The sequence below is a fragment of the Salvelinus alpinus genome, chromosome 18, assembly GCF_045679555.1.
Source record: "Salvelinus alpinus chromosome 18, SLU_Salpinus.1, whole genome shotgun sequence".
Taxonomy (NCBI): Eukaryota; Metazoa; Chordata; class Actinopteri; order Salmoniformes; family Salmonidae; genus Salvelinus; species Salvelinus alpinus.
In genome coordinates, this window is record NC_092103.1 from 15,991,842 (window position 1) to 16,008,201 (window position 16,360).

At 42.7% G+C, this 16,360-nt stretch overlaps 1 pseudogene; it reads left to right on the plus strand.

Moving 5' to 3' along the window:
- Nucleotides 1-483: 483 nt before the first annotated feature.
- Nucleotides 484-10,386, plus strand: LOC139543869 (E3 ubiquitin-protein ligase NEURL3-like; annotated as a pseudogene).
- The last annotated feature ends 5,974 nt before the right edge of the window (nt 10,387-16,360 follow it).

Genomic DNA, 16,360 nt, shown 5'->3' on the forward strand with positions numbered 1-16,360 from the left:
CTCAAGTGAAAGTCACCCAGTAAAATACTACTTGAGTAAAAATAAAAAAGTATTTGCTTTTAAATATACTTAAGTATCAAAAGTAAAAGTAAGTAATAAAACATTCCTTATATCAAGCAACCAGACGGCACAATTTTCTTGTTTTTTAAAAATGTACTGATAGCGAGGGGCACACTCCAATACTCAGACATAATTTGCAAACAAAGCGTTTGTGTTTCGTGAGTCCGCCAGATCAGGTGCAGTAGGGATGACCAGGGATTTTCTCTTGAAGTGTGTGAATTGGACCATTGTCCTGTCCTGCTAAGCATTGAAAATGTAACGAGTACATTTGGGTGTCAGGGAAAATGTATGGAGTAGAAAGTACATTATTTTCATTAGGAATGTGGTGGAGTAAAAGTAAAAAAATGTCAAGTATTTTTACTTAAGTACTTTACATCACTGCAGCTTGGCTCTCATCTTAAGACTGGTACTTATTTTGTTGAAAGGTTTTCTCCAGGTTCAAGATTTGATTGGTCTGGTGTGTTTAACTTTGCTGTCTGTATTGTCTCTGATTACAGAAAACAACACAGTAAACACACAGTTCCATTTCAATTCTGTATAACCATATTGAACAATTCAGGTTTTATGAATATCATAATGCCTTTCAGATTTCACAGCTGTTTTAATTTTAGGTATGCTGATGGGACTGGTATTTTTAAAATGATATTGCTGTTAACACATAATCCCTTAACCTCTCTAAGGTACGTGAGACGGTAGCGTCCCACCTCTTCAACAGCCAGTGAAACTGCAGGGCGACAAATTCAAAACAACAGAAATCCCAAAATTAAAATTCCTCAAACATACATGTATTTTACACCATTTTAAAGATACACTTGTTGTAAATCCAGCCACAGTGTCCGATTTCAAAAAGGCTTTACGACGAAAGCAAACCAAACGATTATGTTAGGTGAGTGCCAATTCACAGAATAACACAGCCATTTTTCCAGCCAAAGAGAGGATTCACAAAAAGCAGAAATATAGATAAAATGAATCACTAACCTTTGATGATCTTCATCAGATGACACTCATAGGACTTCATTTTACACAATACAAGTATGTTTTGTTCGGTAAAGTTCATATTTATATCCAAAAACCTGAGTTTACATTGGCGCCTTACGTTCAGAAGTTCCAAAACATCCTTTGATTTTTCAGAGAGCCACATCAATTTACAGGAATACTCATAATAAACATTGCTAAAAGATACAACTGTTATGCATGGAATTGTAGATGCACTTCTCCTTAATGCAACCGCTGTGTCAGATTTCAAAAAAGCTTTACGAAAAAAGCAAGCCATGCAATAATCTGAGTCGGCGCTCAGAGCCCAATCAAGACACAAATATAGCCACCATATTTTGCAGTCAACAGAAGTCAGAAGTAACATTATAAACATTCACTTACCTTTGATCTTCATCAGAATGCACTCCCAGGAATCTCAGTTCCACAATAAATGTTAGTTTTGTTCGATAATGTCCATCATTTATGTCCAAATTCCTCCTCGTTCAGTACACTTTCCAAACTCACGACGCGCGGGCAGGTCCAGCGGAAAGTACGGACGAAAAGTTAAAGTTATATTACAGTCCGTAAAAACATGACAAACGAATTATTGAATCAATCTTTAGGATGTTTTTAACATAATTCTTCAATAATGTTCCAACCGGAGTATTCCTGTGTCTACAGAATTGCGATGGAACAGAGCTCTCTCTCACGTGAACACGCATGGTCAGAGCATGGTCACTTCATGGCAGACCTGACTCATTCCTCTCTCCTTCGGCCCCACTTAACAGTAGAGGCATCAGACAAGGTTCTAACGACTGTTGACATCTAGTGGAAGCCTTAGGAAGTGCAACAATACCAATATCCCACTATCTTCAATAGGAGCTGAGTTGAAAATCGACCAACCTCAGATTTCCCACTTCCTGGTTGAATTTTTTCTCAGGTTTTTGCCTGCCTGATGAGTTCTGTTATACTCACAGACATCATGCAAACAGTTTTAGAAACTTCAGAGTGTTTTCTATCCAAATATACTAATAATATGCATATTCTAGCTTTTATGGCTTTGTAGCAGGCCGTTTACTCTGGGCATGCTTTTCATCCGGATGTGAAAATACTGCCCCCTACCCCACCTTTGTTCTTCTCTTTTCTACTGCAGCTGCATCAAGTCCATATAGTGTGTCCCCTGAACTCAAAGCTGTGGCCCTGAGATGTTACCTCCACCTTGGGCATGGAGATGGCAACAGGCAGGGGTAGGATGCATGCTGACTATGCACAGTCCTGCAGTCGATGATGGGACAGGATGGCTCCCAAGCTGGCCAATTCAGAGAGTAGGGCACCAGACCTGATGCCTCAATATCATGTTTGACCTTTGGGGTTCAATGTTGTGCTGGTCTTGACCTGACTGATGCCTGGATAGCCTTATCTGAGCTTGTAGACTGTGGTCTGTGCTGTAGACTGGTGCATGAAGGGTCGCATGTGGTCCAGAGAAAAGTGGTCCAGACAGCCACTGGGCAACCAAACCCTAGATTGTTTGGATTCATCTTCAAGCCATGTCATCTCTCAGTTGATCATAAGTTGTTGTTTCCCTTCCTTTTCAAAGGGTTGTCATTGATGTCTGTGCTGTAAGTCTTTTTCTTATCCAGTAACCACGTTTCCATCCACAGTTTTTATGCAAGTAAAGTCATCATATACAGTTGAAGTTGGAAGTTTACATACACTTAGGTTGGAGTCATTAAAACTGTTTTTTCAACCACTCCACAAATGTCTTGTTAATTAACAAACTATAGTTTTGGCAAGTCGGTTAGGACATCTACTTTGTGCATGACAAGTAATTTTTGAATTATAAGTGAAATAATGTATCACAATTCCAGTGGGTCAAAAGTTTACATAAGTTGACTGTGCCTTTAAACAGTTTGGAAAATTCCTGAAAGTGATGTCATGGCTTTAGAAGCTTCTGATAGGCTAATTGACATAATTTGAGTCAATTGGAGGTGTACATGTGGATGTATTTCAAGTCCTACCTTCAAACTAAGTGCCTCTTTGCTTGACATCATGGGAAAATCAAAAGAAATCAGCCAAGACCTCAGAAAAAAATGGAGACCTCCACAAGTCTGGTTCATCCTTGGGAGCAATTTCCAATTGCCTTAAGGTACCACGTTCATCTGTACAATCAATAGTACGCAAGTATAAACACCATGGGACCACGCAGCCGTCATACCGCTCAGGAAGGAGACGCGTTCGTTCTCCTAGAGATGAACGTACTTTGGTGCGAAAAGTGCAAATCAATCCCAGAACAACAGCAAAGGACCTTGTGAAGATACTGGAGGAAACAGGTACAAAAGTATCTATATCCACAGTAAAACGAGTCCTATATCGACGTAACCTGAAAGACCGCTCAGCGAGGAAGAAGCCACTGCTCCAAAACTGCCATAAAAAAGCCAGACTACGGTTTGCAACTGGACATGGGGACAAAGGTCGTACTTTTTGGAGAAATGTCCTCTGGTCTGATGAAACAAAAATAGAACTGTTTGGCCATAATGACCATCGTTATGTTTGGAGGAAAAAGGGGGAGGCTTGCAAGCCGAAGAACAGCATCCTAACCGTGAAGCACGGGGGTGGCAGCATCATGTTGTGGGGGTACTTTGCTGCAGGAGGGACTGGTGCACTTCACAAAATAGATGGCATCATGAGGTAGGAAAATGATGTGGATATATTGAAGCAACATCTCAAGACATCAGTCAGGAAGTTAAAGCTTGGTCGCAAATGGGTCTTCCAAATGGACAATGACCCCAAGCATACTTCCAAAGTTGTGGCAAAATGGCTTAAAGACAACAAAGTCAAGGTATTGTAGTGGCCATCACAAAGCCCTGACCTCAAGCCTATAGAACATTTGTGGCCAGAACTGAAAATGCGTGTGCGAGCAAGGAGGTCTACAAACCTTACACCAGCTTTGTCAGGACGAATGGGCCAAAATTGAACCAACTTATTGTCGGAAGCTTGTGGAAGGCTACCTGAACCGTTTGACCCAAGTTAAACAATTTAAATGCAATGCTACCAAATACTAATTGAGTGTATATAAACTTCTGACCCACTGGGAATGTGATGAAAGAAATAAAAGCTGAAATAAATAATTCTCTCTACTATTATTCTGAGATTTCACATTCTTAAAATGGTGATCATAACTGACCTAAGACAGGGAATTTTTACTAGGACTAAATGTCAGGAATGATGAAAAACTGAGTTTAAATGTATTTGGCTAAGGTGTATGTAAACTTCCAACTTCAACTGTATGTATGGCAGGACCAAATCGGAAAGATAGGTAGGAGCAAGCCCATATAATGCTTTGTAGGTTAGCAGTAAAACCGTAAAATCAGCCCTTGCCTTAACAGGAAGCCAGTGTAGAGAGGCTAGCACTGGAGTAATATGAATAATTTTTGGGGTTCTAGTCAAGGTTCTAGCAGTCGTGTTTAGCACTAACAGAAGTTTATTTAGTGCTTTATCCGGGTAGCCGGAAAGTAGAGCATTGCAGTATTAAAATCTAGAAGTGACAAAGCATGGATTAATTTTTCTGCATCATTTTTGGACTAGGTTTCTGATTTTTGCAATGTTACTTAGATGGAAAAAAGCTGTCATTGAAATAGTCTTGATACGTTAGTCAAAAGAGCGATCAGGGTCCAGAGTAAAGCCAAGGTCTTTTCAGTTTTATTTGAGACGACTGTACAACCATCAAGATTAATTGGCAGATCCGGCATCACCTCTACTTTATTGCAGACATAAAACAGTTAAAGTATAAATATTGCCAAGTAATTTTGCTAAGCAAAGACAACGTGATATGGGGAAGAGTGGGTAGGTGAGGCTGTGTTTTTATGCCACTCCCCCAACCTTTAACTAAAGAGGTTGTGCTGTCTCAAAACAAAACTATACATGCCACACTAAGAAGAGCCAACATCACTGCTGCCTTGCTACTGTATCAGTCCAGTCTGAAGACTCCGTGGGAAGAAGCAAACTTCAAGACAGGCAAACCTGAAGAGGATGGAGAGCGGTAGGAGCACTGGTAAGAATACAATATTAATATTATTCACATTCTGATGTATTCATCAACAGATGTCTAGACAGATAACGTGTACATAAAATAAATTAATTAGAAAGGTAGATATAATTAGACATTCGAAATTTAAAATACTATTTGCCAACATTTTGCACAAAAAGTATGTAGTTAACTGATATGCATGTTTTCTAGAGAGTTAAACTGAAGATCTGATACTGGCGCATTGTGTTTTTATCAGTGGTGGAAAAAGTACCCAATTCTCATACTTGAGTAAAAGTAAATATACCTTAATAGAAAATGACTCAAGTAAAAGTGAAAGTCACCCAGTAAAATACTACTTGAGTAAAAGGTTTTAAATATACTTAAGTATAGTTAAGTATAATTTCTGAATGAGTCTATTTATTTATTATTATTATTTTTCGTGGTATCCAATTGGTAGTTACAGTCTTGTCTCATCGCTGCAACTCCTGTAATGGACCTGGGAGAGGCGAAGGTCGAGAGCCATGCTGCCTCCGAAACCCAACCAAGCCGCACTGGAAGCCAGCCGCACCAATGTGTCGGAGGAAACACCGTACACCTGGCGACCATGTCAGCGTGCACTGCGCCCTGCCCGCTACAGGAGTCACTAGTGCGCGATGGGACAAGGACAAACCCTCCCCTAATCCTGACGACGCTGGGCCAATTGTGCGCCGCCCCATGGCTCTCCCGGTCGGCTGCGACAGAGCCTGGACTCGAACCCAGAATCTCTAGGGACATTGACCGAGAGGAGTATGTAGACTATTTCCTGTAATTGAGTAAACTGCTAGGGTTTTCTAAATAAATATATACAACAATTAAAAACAATAAATTGTACAGATTTGATAAATGCATACTTCACATCCCATATGTGAATAAAGCATCAAAACAAGTGTGGTGAATCATTTGAACTATTTCAAAGGTCTTGAAATAACCAGGTAAAAACCAACAAAAAATGGCAACTTTAATATTAAATGGTAACCTGTGAGATTAGGTTAATAACAGAAAAGATTTCCATTGTTGTTAGAGCAAGGTACCAGGAGGATGTTTCAGAGAAATGGCTTGCATATAATAATGTCAATAATGTAGTCATTCATGTGACTTTTGGACTATGGAAAAAATAGAAGGGTTTGGCACGAGACATATTGACATATAATGAAACTGAAAGATCCGTAACATGAGGGTAGTGAGTACAGCCCAGTACATCACTGGGGCTAACCTGCCTGCCTTCCAGGACCTCTACACCAGGCGGTGTCTGAGGAAAGCCCAAAAAATTGTCAAAGACCCCAGCCACCCCAGTCATAGACTGTTATCTCTACTACCGCATGGCAAGCAGTACCGGAGCACCAAGTCTAGGACCAAAAGGCTTCTCAACAGTTTTTACCCGCAAGCTATAAGACTCCTGAACAGGTAATCAAATGGCTACCCGGACTATTTGCATTGTGTGCCCCCCCAACCCCTCTTTTACGCTGCTGCTACTCTCTGTTTATCATATATGCATAGTCACTTTAACTGTACATTCATGTTCATACTACCTCAATTAGCCCGACTAACCGGTGTCCCCGCACATTGGCTACCTGGACTATCTGCATTGTGTCCCTCCACCCGCCAACCCCTCTTTTACTCTACTGCTACTCTCTGTTTATCATATATGCAGTCACTTTAACCATACCTACATATACATTCTACCTCAATTAGCTCGACTAACCAGTGCCTGTATATAGCCTCGCTACTGTTATAGCCTCCCTACTGTTATAGCCTCCCTACTGTTATAGCCTCCCTACTGTTATAGCCTCCCTACTGTTATAGCCTCGCTACTGTTATAGCCTCCCTACTGTTATAGCCTCCCTACTATTATAGCCTCCCTACTGTTATAGCCTCCCTACTGTTATAGCCTCCCTACTGTTATAGCCTCGCTACTGTTATAGCCTCGCTACTGTTATAGCCTCGCTACTGTTATAGCCTCGCTACTGTTATAGCCTCACTACTGTTATAGCCTCCCTACTGTTATTTTTCACTGTCTTTTTATTTCTTTACTTATCTATTGTTCACCTAATACCTTTTTTTAACTTCAAAATTGCACTGTTGGTTAAAGCCTGTAAGTAAATATTTCACTGTAAGGTCTACCTACACCTGTTGTATTCGGCGCACGTGACAAATAAACTTGATTTGATGTTCATATTGAAAGATGAACCCATATTTAGCAAATAATGAAACCATAAACGAAAGGACATTTTTGCTTAAGTGTAGTCAACACCATAATATAATAAAGTTTGACTATTCTGTACAACACATGATGTGATCTTGTTAATCATGTACAGCAAGGTACCAGGAGGATGTTTCAGAGAAATGGCTTTACAGGAGTTGCAGAGATGAAACAAGACTGTAACTACCAATTGGATACCACGAAATTGGGGAGAAAAAGGGTTAACATTTAAAAAAAATATAAGACTCATTCAGATATTATACTTAACTATACTTAAGTATATTTAATACATTTTACTCAAGTAGTATTTTACTGGGTGTCTTTCACTTGAGTCATTTTCTATTAAGGTATATTTACTGTTTAAGGTATTGAGCAGATGAAATCCATAAACTTCGTCTTCACACATGTTATGACTTGTCAGCCATCTGCGAGGGATGTTTTAAACCTCTGTTAACTTTAGGTTTTAAAGGAAGGTAGACTTGCCTGGTAAATAATGTCAGCTGATTATAAAACACAATTAAACAATGTTTTGCTAACAATCTTCCTCCCTCCCCTTTAGAGATTTATCCACCCAATATGTGTGGGCGTTCTTGTCTGGGGCCCCTGTCCTTCCACAAAGAGGCCTTGGGGACCAATGTGTGTCTGAGTCTGGGAGGTAGACGTGTGGAGAGGGACAGAGAGACCTTCCAGAATGGTCTGACTTTCAGCAGTCGGCCAATCAGGGTTCAGGAGAAGATACATCTGCGGGTGGAATGTTGTGACCAACACTGGCATGGAGCTCTGCGGCTGGGCTTCACCATCATACCGCCCTCCTCCTCTGGGCCCCACTTCCCTCCTGCTATGGCCATCCCTGACCTCACCACCACCTACGGGTACTGGGCATCCACCGTGCCCTCCAGCCTCATCATGCCAGGGGCAGAGCTCCGCTTCTGGGTGACCCCTCGAGGAATGCTGGTTTACGAGGGGCCAAATGGTTTGAGGTACAAGCTACTGAAGGGGGTGGATGTGACACGCCACCTGTGGGCCATGATAGATGTCTACGGACAGACCAGAGCTGTGCTCCTATTGGGTGAGGCACATGGTGAATTTCTTGGTTGATAAAGTAGCTTGTACAATCTTCTATTTTTAGATAGTATCACATTAACTCCGACTGATCAGTGCTTTATGTTCTTCCTTCATTTTTCAGGATCAGAAAAGAAAGACTTAATGTTGCGGATCCGGTAGGTCCTGTCCTGTCCCACCTCCTCCCTCTGTGTCTCATAGGGACAGCTGCATGTGTGTGAACAAGGGTCACCCCTGTCGCACCCCTCAGGACTACAGGCTCTCTGCTGACCCTATCACTATCACACAGATGGACCCCTCTATAGGTGTGTAACTAACTGCATTATTAAAGCCAGACAGTACCGGCTCCAGGCATAAGTGGCATAAATGGTCTCAGCCACTAGGGGGTCCCAACCAAAATAAATACATTCATTCATTTTAATAATATAAGTAAACATGCACTCATAATCGACTGTAGCGCATTAAGCACCCACAAGCTACAGTGGCTGAAAACACAATCATCGCACGATGAACAAGTGACGAATTTCCGGGCAAGGGCGGTCCATTTTAAAAATCATTCCTTCCTCCCTCGCTCCTTGCCCTGCAAGTGTATACTCATCAGACGTCATGATACGTCATCAGAAGTGTCCACTTAATTTGAGGGCTGAGGGGATAGGGTGTGTCTTAAGTGTTTGAATGCAGCCTATTGCAGCACCTAAGAGGCTTGAATTTTTGAGCTCTCCCCATAGATTTGGAGGTGACGTAGTGTCACCATGAGTGACAGAACACTGAGCCAATCACGGTGCAACAAGAGAACATTACCGCTCCATATTTTCCGCTGGCTGCCTCACCACCACATAAAGCACTGAGCTAGGCTGAAACACCTGCTCGGGGCTGCGTTACTCAAGAAAGCAAAAAATAGACCATGTTTGTGTGCCTCTTCATTAACTTAATGATATATATTTTTTTACATTGTTTGCAAACTGATATGTGTCACATATTAATGCCAAAATAACATGCAAAACAGGTAAAAATAAAATATTTTTCTTAGCTAAACAGGTGTCACACCTACCCTGAATGATGGGTCGCCACTTGTGCAGTTGTAATACAGTTTTATTTCAATGTTTGGATATGGATTTCTGTTGACCTAAAGGAACTGTGGTCTATTTACAATATAGTTTTCTTGGCAGCCTTTCTTGTGTTGGTGAGCGTAAAGTTACTTGCTTTTTATTTATTCTGCACTGTAGATCGGGACTTCGCTGACGACTGCTTGGCGTGTCTATCTGCTAGAGCTTCTGTGGTCTTTCCCTGCGCCCACCGCTGCCTGTGCCTTCGCTGCGCCCAGCAAACCGAGTTTGGAGAGTTTGGAAACTGCCCGCTGTGTCGCCAGTCAATCAGATACAGCGACGAGGATAGGTGGATAAAAAGTTGACCAACCGATGGGGAAAGGAGGGAGAAAAGCAAAGATGATCAAATCAGCATTATATTAGTACATAATATTGTAAACATTTCCCTTATGTTCTTTTTTATATCAACTGTCTATTTTTCACTGTGACTTATGTTATAGTGTAGGCATCTATACTACATGTAGGCATCTATACTACATGTAGGCATCTATACTACATGTAGGCATCTATACTACATGTAGGCATCTATACTACATGTAGGCATCTATACTACATGTAGGCATCTATACTACATGTAGGCATCTATACTACATGTAGGCATCTATACTACATGTAGGCATCTATACTACATGTAGGCATCTATACTACATGTAGGCATCTATACTACATGTAGGCATCTATACTACATGTAGGCATCTATACTACATGTAGGCATCTATACTACATGTAGGCATCTATACTACATGTAGGCATCTATACTACATGTAGGCATCTATACTACATGTAGGCATCTATACTACATGTAGGCATCTATACTACATGTAGGCATCTATACTACATGTAGGCATCTATACTTGATGAAGAACGTGTCACTGTATTAGATGTTTTATTTGTCAATGAATCCAAATGTAAATAAATGCACCCAAAATGAAGACAGTTTCTCTTTTATTTGATAACTTTAAATAAATAGGCCTAGGTAAATGAGTCATAGACAACTATGTAGCCAACTGGAGAAAAAAGGTTCTCAAAATGTAAGCATATCAATATTTCTGGTACTACAATCACAGTTTCTATACCAGGCTATAGCAGAGATCTTGTGCAACTTCGGTGTGCAATATGCAGTAGGTCATGTCAGGATGAGCCTGCAGGAAGGGTACCACACATGGAGGAGGATGTCTTCCCTGTAACGCACAGCGTTGAGATTGCCACTGTTCTGCCATGGCCAGCGAAGAACCCGGATCTCAATCCCATTGAGCACGTCTGGGACCTGTTGGATTGGAGGGTGAGGGCTAGGGCCATTCCCCTCAGAAATGTCCAGGAACTTGCAGGTGCTTTAGTGGAAGAGTGGGGTAACATCTCACAGCAAGAACTGGCAAATCTGGTGCAGTCCATGAGGAGAAGATGCTTTGAAGAAGAAGATTTGATTTTGACCCCCCCTTTGTTAGAGGGACACATTATTCCATTTCTGTTAGTCACATGTCTGTGGAACCTGTTCCGTTTATGTCTCAGTTGTTGAATCTTGTTATGTTCATACAAAGATTTACACGTTAAGTTTGCTGAAGATAAATGCAGTTGACAGTGAGAGGACGTGTCTATTTTTCCTGAGTTTATTCATTTTATCCACTTACAATAGTTTGGTCTACGGAAAGTTTGTTCGAGACTCACAAGGGCCTGCTGAAGCAGCCCATGTGGGCAGTCTCAGGGCTTGGATCTGGATACAGGTCGTGGTTCTCTATTCGTCGTCGCCAAGCTTTCTTGTCTGGGCACTAAATGAGAAGGCAGGTGAGATTAATATTTTGTTGAATTTAATGCACTATCTATTCATATTTGTCAAATAAATAATGATTGGCTATTCCAGGCTATGACATATCTAATGTTGTTTAGGCTACATGAGTTTTGTCCTTTTGAGTATTTTGCTATAAACAAGAAGCATAAGCATTTGTAATTCATGTGGAAGGGGAGGGAGGCAGTGCAATATTAATAGTTTATTAGGCAAACATTGTAAAAGTAATGTCCTAGCTGGGTTCAATTCCACAGACATAAGGCTTTAACTCTGTTATATGTTACTCTATTATAAACTGGATGGTTCAAGCCCTGAATGATGATTGGTATGACAAACATTTTTTACTGCTCTAATTACGTTGAACCAGTTTATAATAGCAATAAAGCACCTCTGGGGTTTGTGGTGTATGGCCAATATACAATGGCTGTATCCAGACACTCTGCATTGCGTCGTGTATAAGAACAGCCCTTAGCCGTGGTATATTGGCCATTAACCACACCCCCTTGTGCCTTATTGCTTATTAAGTGTATACCAGTAAGTCGACTTACTGACAGAGATACAATCTTTTGGAGAACGTCATGTACAGATGTTCTTGGGTGGAGGCTCCATATCTCACAAGTGCATAGGCGCTCAACTGCAATAACCACGCTCTTTGCTGTATATGTGTTATATCACACTCACTTGTCAGATTTACTCAGCGTGCTCTGTTTCCTCGACCTCTTACCCTGATGACATGATGGTAACCCTGACTGGACCTCCATGGTGCCTCCGACTCTGACTGTCACCAAGGTAGCTGCAAACAGACGGTCCTGCCACACACACACTACACAATTTTCTCACACCGTCTCTACATCTACAGGTGAATGGGTTAAGTGAAGCTGAGCTGGCTAACTTGTGAGTGGGTGATATCATAGTGGAGATAAATGGAGAGTCCTGCAGGGATGCTGCATGTGCCGGCACAGAAAAACAGCAAGAAATCCAGACCTCAGCTCACACTCCTCATAGACAGGTATGCTGAGAAAGAGAAGAGTGATATATTCACTTCATTAGCGTATTGTAAACAGATGACTGGGTTCTGTTCACTTTGCTTCTCTCTGTCCCTTCATGACAGACCTGAAACAGTCTTTGGACTGACCAGAAGGGTGGCTTTTCCTCAGGAGTAGTCTGTCATAACCAGGTTGGTTCTTCTACTGTAAAGAGATTTATTGAACAGATCTTTGTTATGTGCTGCATTTCAAATATGAATTGTATGACTATACTCTATACAGATTGAAGCAGCTATAGGCAGTTTAAAAAGCATTCAAGTATATTTTCTTTATGATTTAATGTCTCTAGATTGCTGCCAGTCAACAGAGTAATGAGAACTACAGCAAACTATAATATTCCATCACAGCGCCAGTACAGAAAGTTACCTTAATTTCCGTGCCTAACATATTTTCCATGATTCCTGTGGACAGGAAGACTGATCATATCCCCAACAACGTGACTGATTCAGGACAGTAAATCGATGATTGTAGCCAACAGATTGTGATGGGGGCAGTAATTTGCTGCCCCCATGTGGATACTCTTTAAAGTGTCCCATGCAGGGAGAGGTGACGCTTCCAATTACTGTATGCATTTTTATTACCTAAAAGGTAATTCATCTGTATATAGTGTATAATGAGTATCATAATTGCATCATTATTTGCCGCTCCCTCCCATTTGTCACAGTTGTGATGTCCCCAGGCAGAGGTATCCTCTTGTGGATTCTGATGTTTTCCAGAAAATCCAGGGCAGGAGAGACACCCAGAGCCCCTCAGTCGTAACACCTTCCACCTGGAAGAGGAGGTGCTGGAGAAAGACTAGAAGTGAGACAATTTATAGGTCAAACTTAGAAGAAACAGGACTGAAGTGAATGCTACTGTTTTTTGACACACGAAGAGGTTATCTGTAAGAACTGATAGGGAGTTAATTGTAGTGTGAATGATTTCGGGAGATGCGGCCCTGCGGACCCCAAAACAACTTGGCCACCCAGCAACCCCTCCCTGTTGAGAGTGCAGAGGTTCTGCGAATGTGAAGCTGTGGAACTCTTATCACGTAAGAATATGACCCTGCTCTTGGTCTCCAGTAAAATATAGCTTTCTTCTCAGGGTGTGCCATGATATTTTTTGCCAATTATTGTATCAAGTATTTTGAAATACCTTTTTTAGCTTTCTAGTAAAACAGTCACAAAGAGTAAATAGTCAGCGTACAAACTGTCCAAAGTTAATGTACAAATTGTAATGTATGCCATTCTGAGATCCATGCAGCTGGGTAAATGTTTGATCCTCTGTGCCATTGACTGTGGTGGTAATGGAGTTTCTCTCTGCAGTACTCTACCTGTCTGGATCAGAGAGAGGCATCACAGACACCAGCAGTGTTACACCTGTAGGGACTGTGGGCTGAGGCTGCTCAAGAGGCGCCACCTCTGGGTTGATGAGCTGCACTGTGGGAATTATTTGAGATACTCTTTGAAGAGGTAGGGTTTCAGATGTTTTCAGAGGATGGGCAGAGACTCTGCTGTCTTAGCTTCAGGGGGAAGTTGGTTCCACCATTGTGGTGTAAGGACAGAGAACAGCTTGGACTGGGCTTAGAGCGGGCTGACCCATAGAGGATTGACGGCCAACATACCAGAGGTGGCAAAACACAGTGCTCGGGTTGGGATGTAAGGTTTGAGCATAGCCTGAAGGTAGGGAGGGGCAGTTCCTCTTGCTGCTCCATAGGCAAGTACCATGGTCTTGTAGTGGATGCGAGCTTCGACTGGAAGCCAGTGGAGTGTTTGGAGGAGTGGGGTGACAAGGGAGAACTTGGGAAGGTTGAACAGGCGGGCTACAGCATTCTGGATAAGTTTCACTAGAGCTTGAACCAAAGCACCACTGCTTTGATGTTTGCAGAGAATGACAGGGTATTTTTCCAGGGTCACGCCAAGGTTCTTTGCACTGGGAGGGGGAGACCATGGAGTTCTCAACCATGATGGAGAGGTCTTGGAGCGGGCAGAACTTCCCCGGGAGGAAGAGTAGCGCAGTCTTGTCAAGGTTGAGCTTAAGGTGGTGGTCCGACATACAAGCTGAGATATCTGCCAGGCACGCAGAGATGTGCGTCGCCACCTGGGTGTCAGAAGGCGGGAAGGATAAAAGTAGTTGTCATCTGCATAGTAACGATAGGAGAGACCATGTGAGAATATGACAGAGCCGAGTGACTTGGTGTATAGAAAGAAAAGGAGAGGCCCTTGAACCGAGCCCTGAGGGACACCAGTAGTGAGAGTATGTGGTGCAGACACAGATCCTCTCCACGTCACCTGGTAGGAGCAGCCTGCTAGGTAGGATGCAATCCCTGAGAGGAGGATTCTGATGGCTGATGGTGTTGAAGGCAGCAGATGGATCTAGGAGGATGAGAACAGAGAGAGTTTCAGCTTTTTTTCAGTGCCGACAGCCTCCGTGACACAGAGAAGAGCCGTCTTGGTTGAGTGACCCGTCTTGAAGCCTGACTGGTTAGGATCAAAAAGATTGTTGTGAGTGAGATAGAGTTGGTCAGAGACACCATACTCAGGTGTTTCAAAAAGAAAGGGATACCGGTCTTTAGGTTTTCAAGTCAAAGGAGTCGAGTGTTGGTTTCTTGAGGTGAGCGACTCAGGCCATTTTTAAGTTTGAGGGGACGCAGCCAGCGGTCAAGCATGAGTTGATGAGGGAAGTGAGAAGGTCTCCAGAGATGGTCTGGAGAAGGGAGGAGGGGATGGAGTCATGCAGGCAGGTTGTCGGCAGCTGAACCTCACTAGTCACAGGATTTCATCTGGAGAGAGAGGGGAGAAAGAGGTCAAGGCATAGGGTAGTTCTGTGTGAGCAGGACCAGTGGACTCAATGAGGGGCGAAATGTTGTCAACCTACTTTTCAAAGTGGTTGACAAAGTAATCCGCAGAGAGGGAGAAGGGGGTGGAGGATTAAGAAAGGAAAATAGTTTCCTAGGGTTAAAGGCAGAAGCTTGAACTTTAAAAAGTGGCTTTAGCAGTGGATACAGAGGAAGAGAAGGTAGAGAGGAGGGAGTGAAAGAATGATAGGTCTTCCGGATGTTTCATTTTCAGAGCAGGGGGAGGGCCGAGCCGGCTGGGAGGAAAGGGGATAGTGTGAGTCATAGGATGCAGAAAGGGAGGAATGTAGGGTCGAAGAGAAGAGAGTAGTGGGAGATAGCGAGCGAAGATTGTGACGGAGCATGACCATCTGGGTAGGGGCTGAGTGGCTAGGGTTGGAGGAAAGGGAGACAGAAAAGGAACAAAGTAGTGATCAGAGACCTGGAGTGGGGTTGCAGTGAGAATAGTGGGCAAACAGGCTCCAGTAAATATGAGGTCAAGCGTATTGCCTGCCTTGTGAGTGGGAGAGGACTGGTAAAGGGTGAGATCAAAAGAGGCAAGGAGGGGAAAGAGAGTTGGAAAGAAATGAATCGAAGGCAGATGTCAGGAGGTTGAAGTCGCCAAGTACAAAGAGCGGTGAGCGATCGTCAGGAAATGAGCTTATCAAAGTGTCAAGCTCATTGAGGAACTCTAAGGACACCTGGGGGGTGATAGATGACAATGTTAAGCTTGAGTGGACAAGTGACAGTGACAGCATGGAATTCAAATGAGGAAATGCACAGGTGAGAAAATGAGAATCTCCACTGAGTAGACCTGTGCCACCACCGCAACAACCAGATGCTCTTGGACTATGAGAGAAAACATATTCAGATGAAGAGAGCAGCAGTGTTCCCTGGGGTTATCCATGTCTCCGTCAGGGCCAAAAAGTCAAGGGACTGAAGAGCAGAATAGGCTGAGATGAACTCGACGTTCTTGCCCACAGATCAGGAGTTCCAAATGCTGCCAGAGACCAGGAATTCCACATGGGTTGTGCATGCAGGCTACACTAAATTAGAAGGGTTTCAGCCAAGGGGTGGGGAGCGTCTGTAAAGCTTACAGGAGGAGGAGCAAACAGGTTTAGAAAACACTCTTAGTTGCCAAAGCTACAAAAGAGCAAAATGAGATCTGGAAATAACTAAGTAAGATACTAAAGTGAGAGAGCGGTGTGGAACATTCCTCTCTTTCCATCCTTGAATAATTCTGCAGA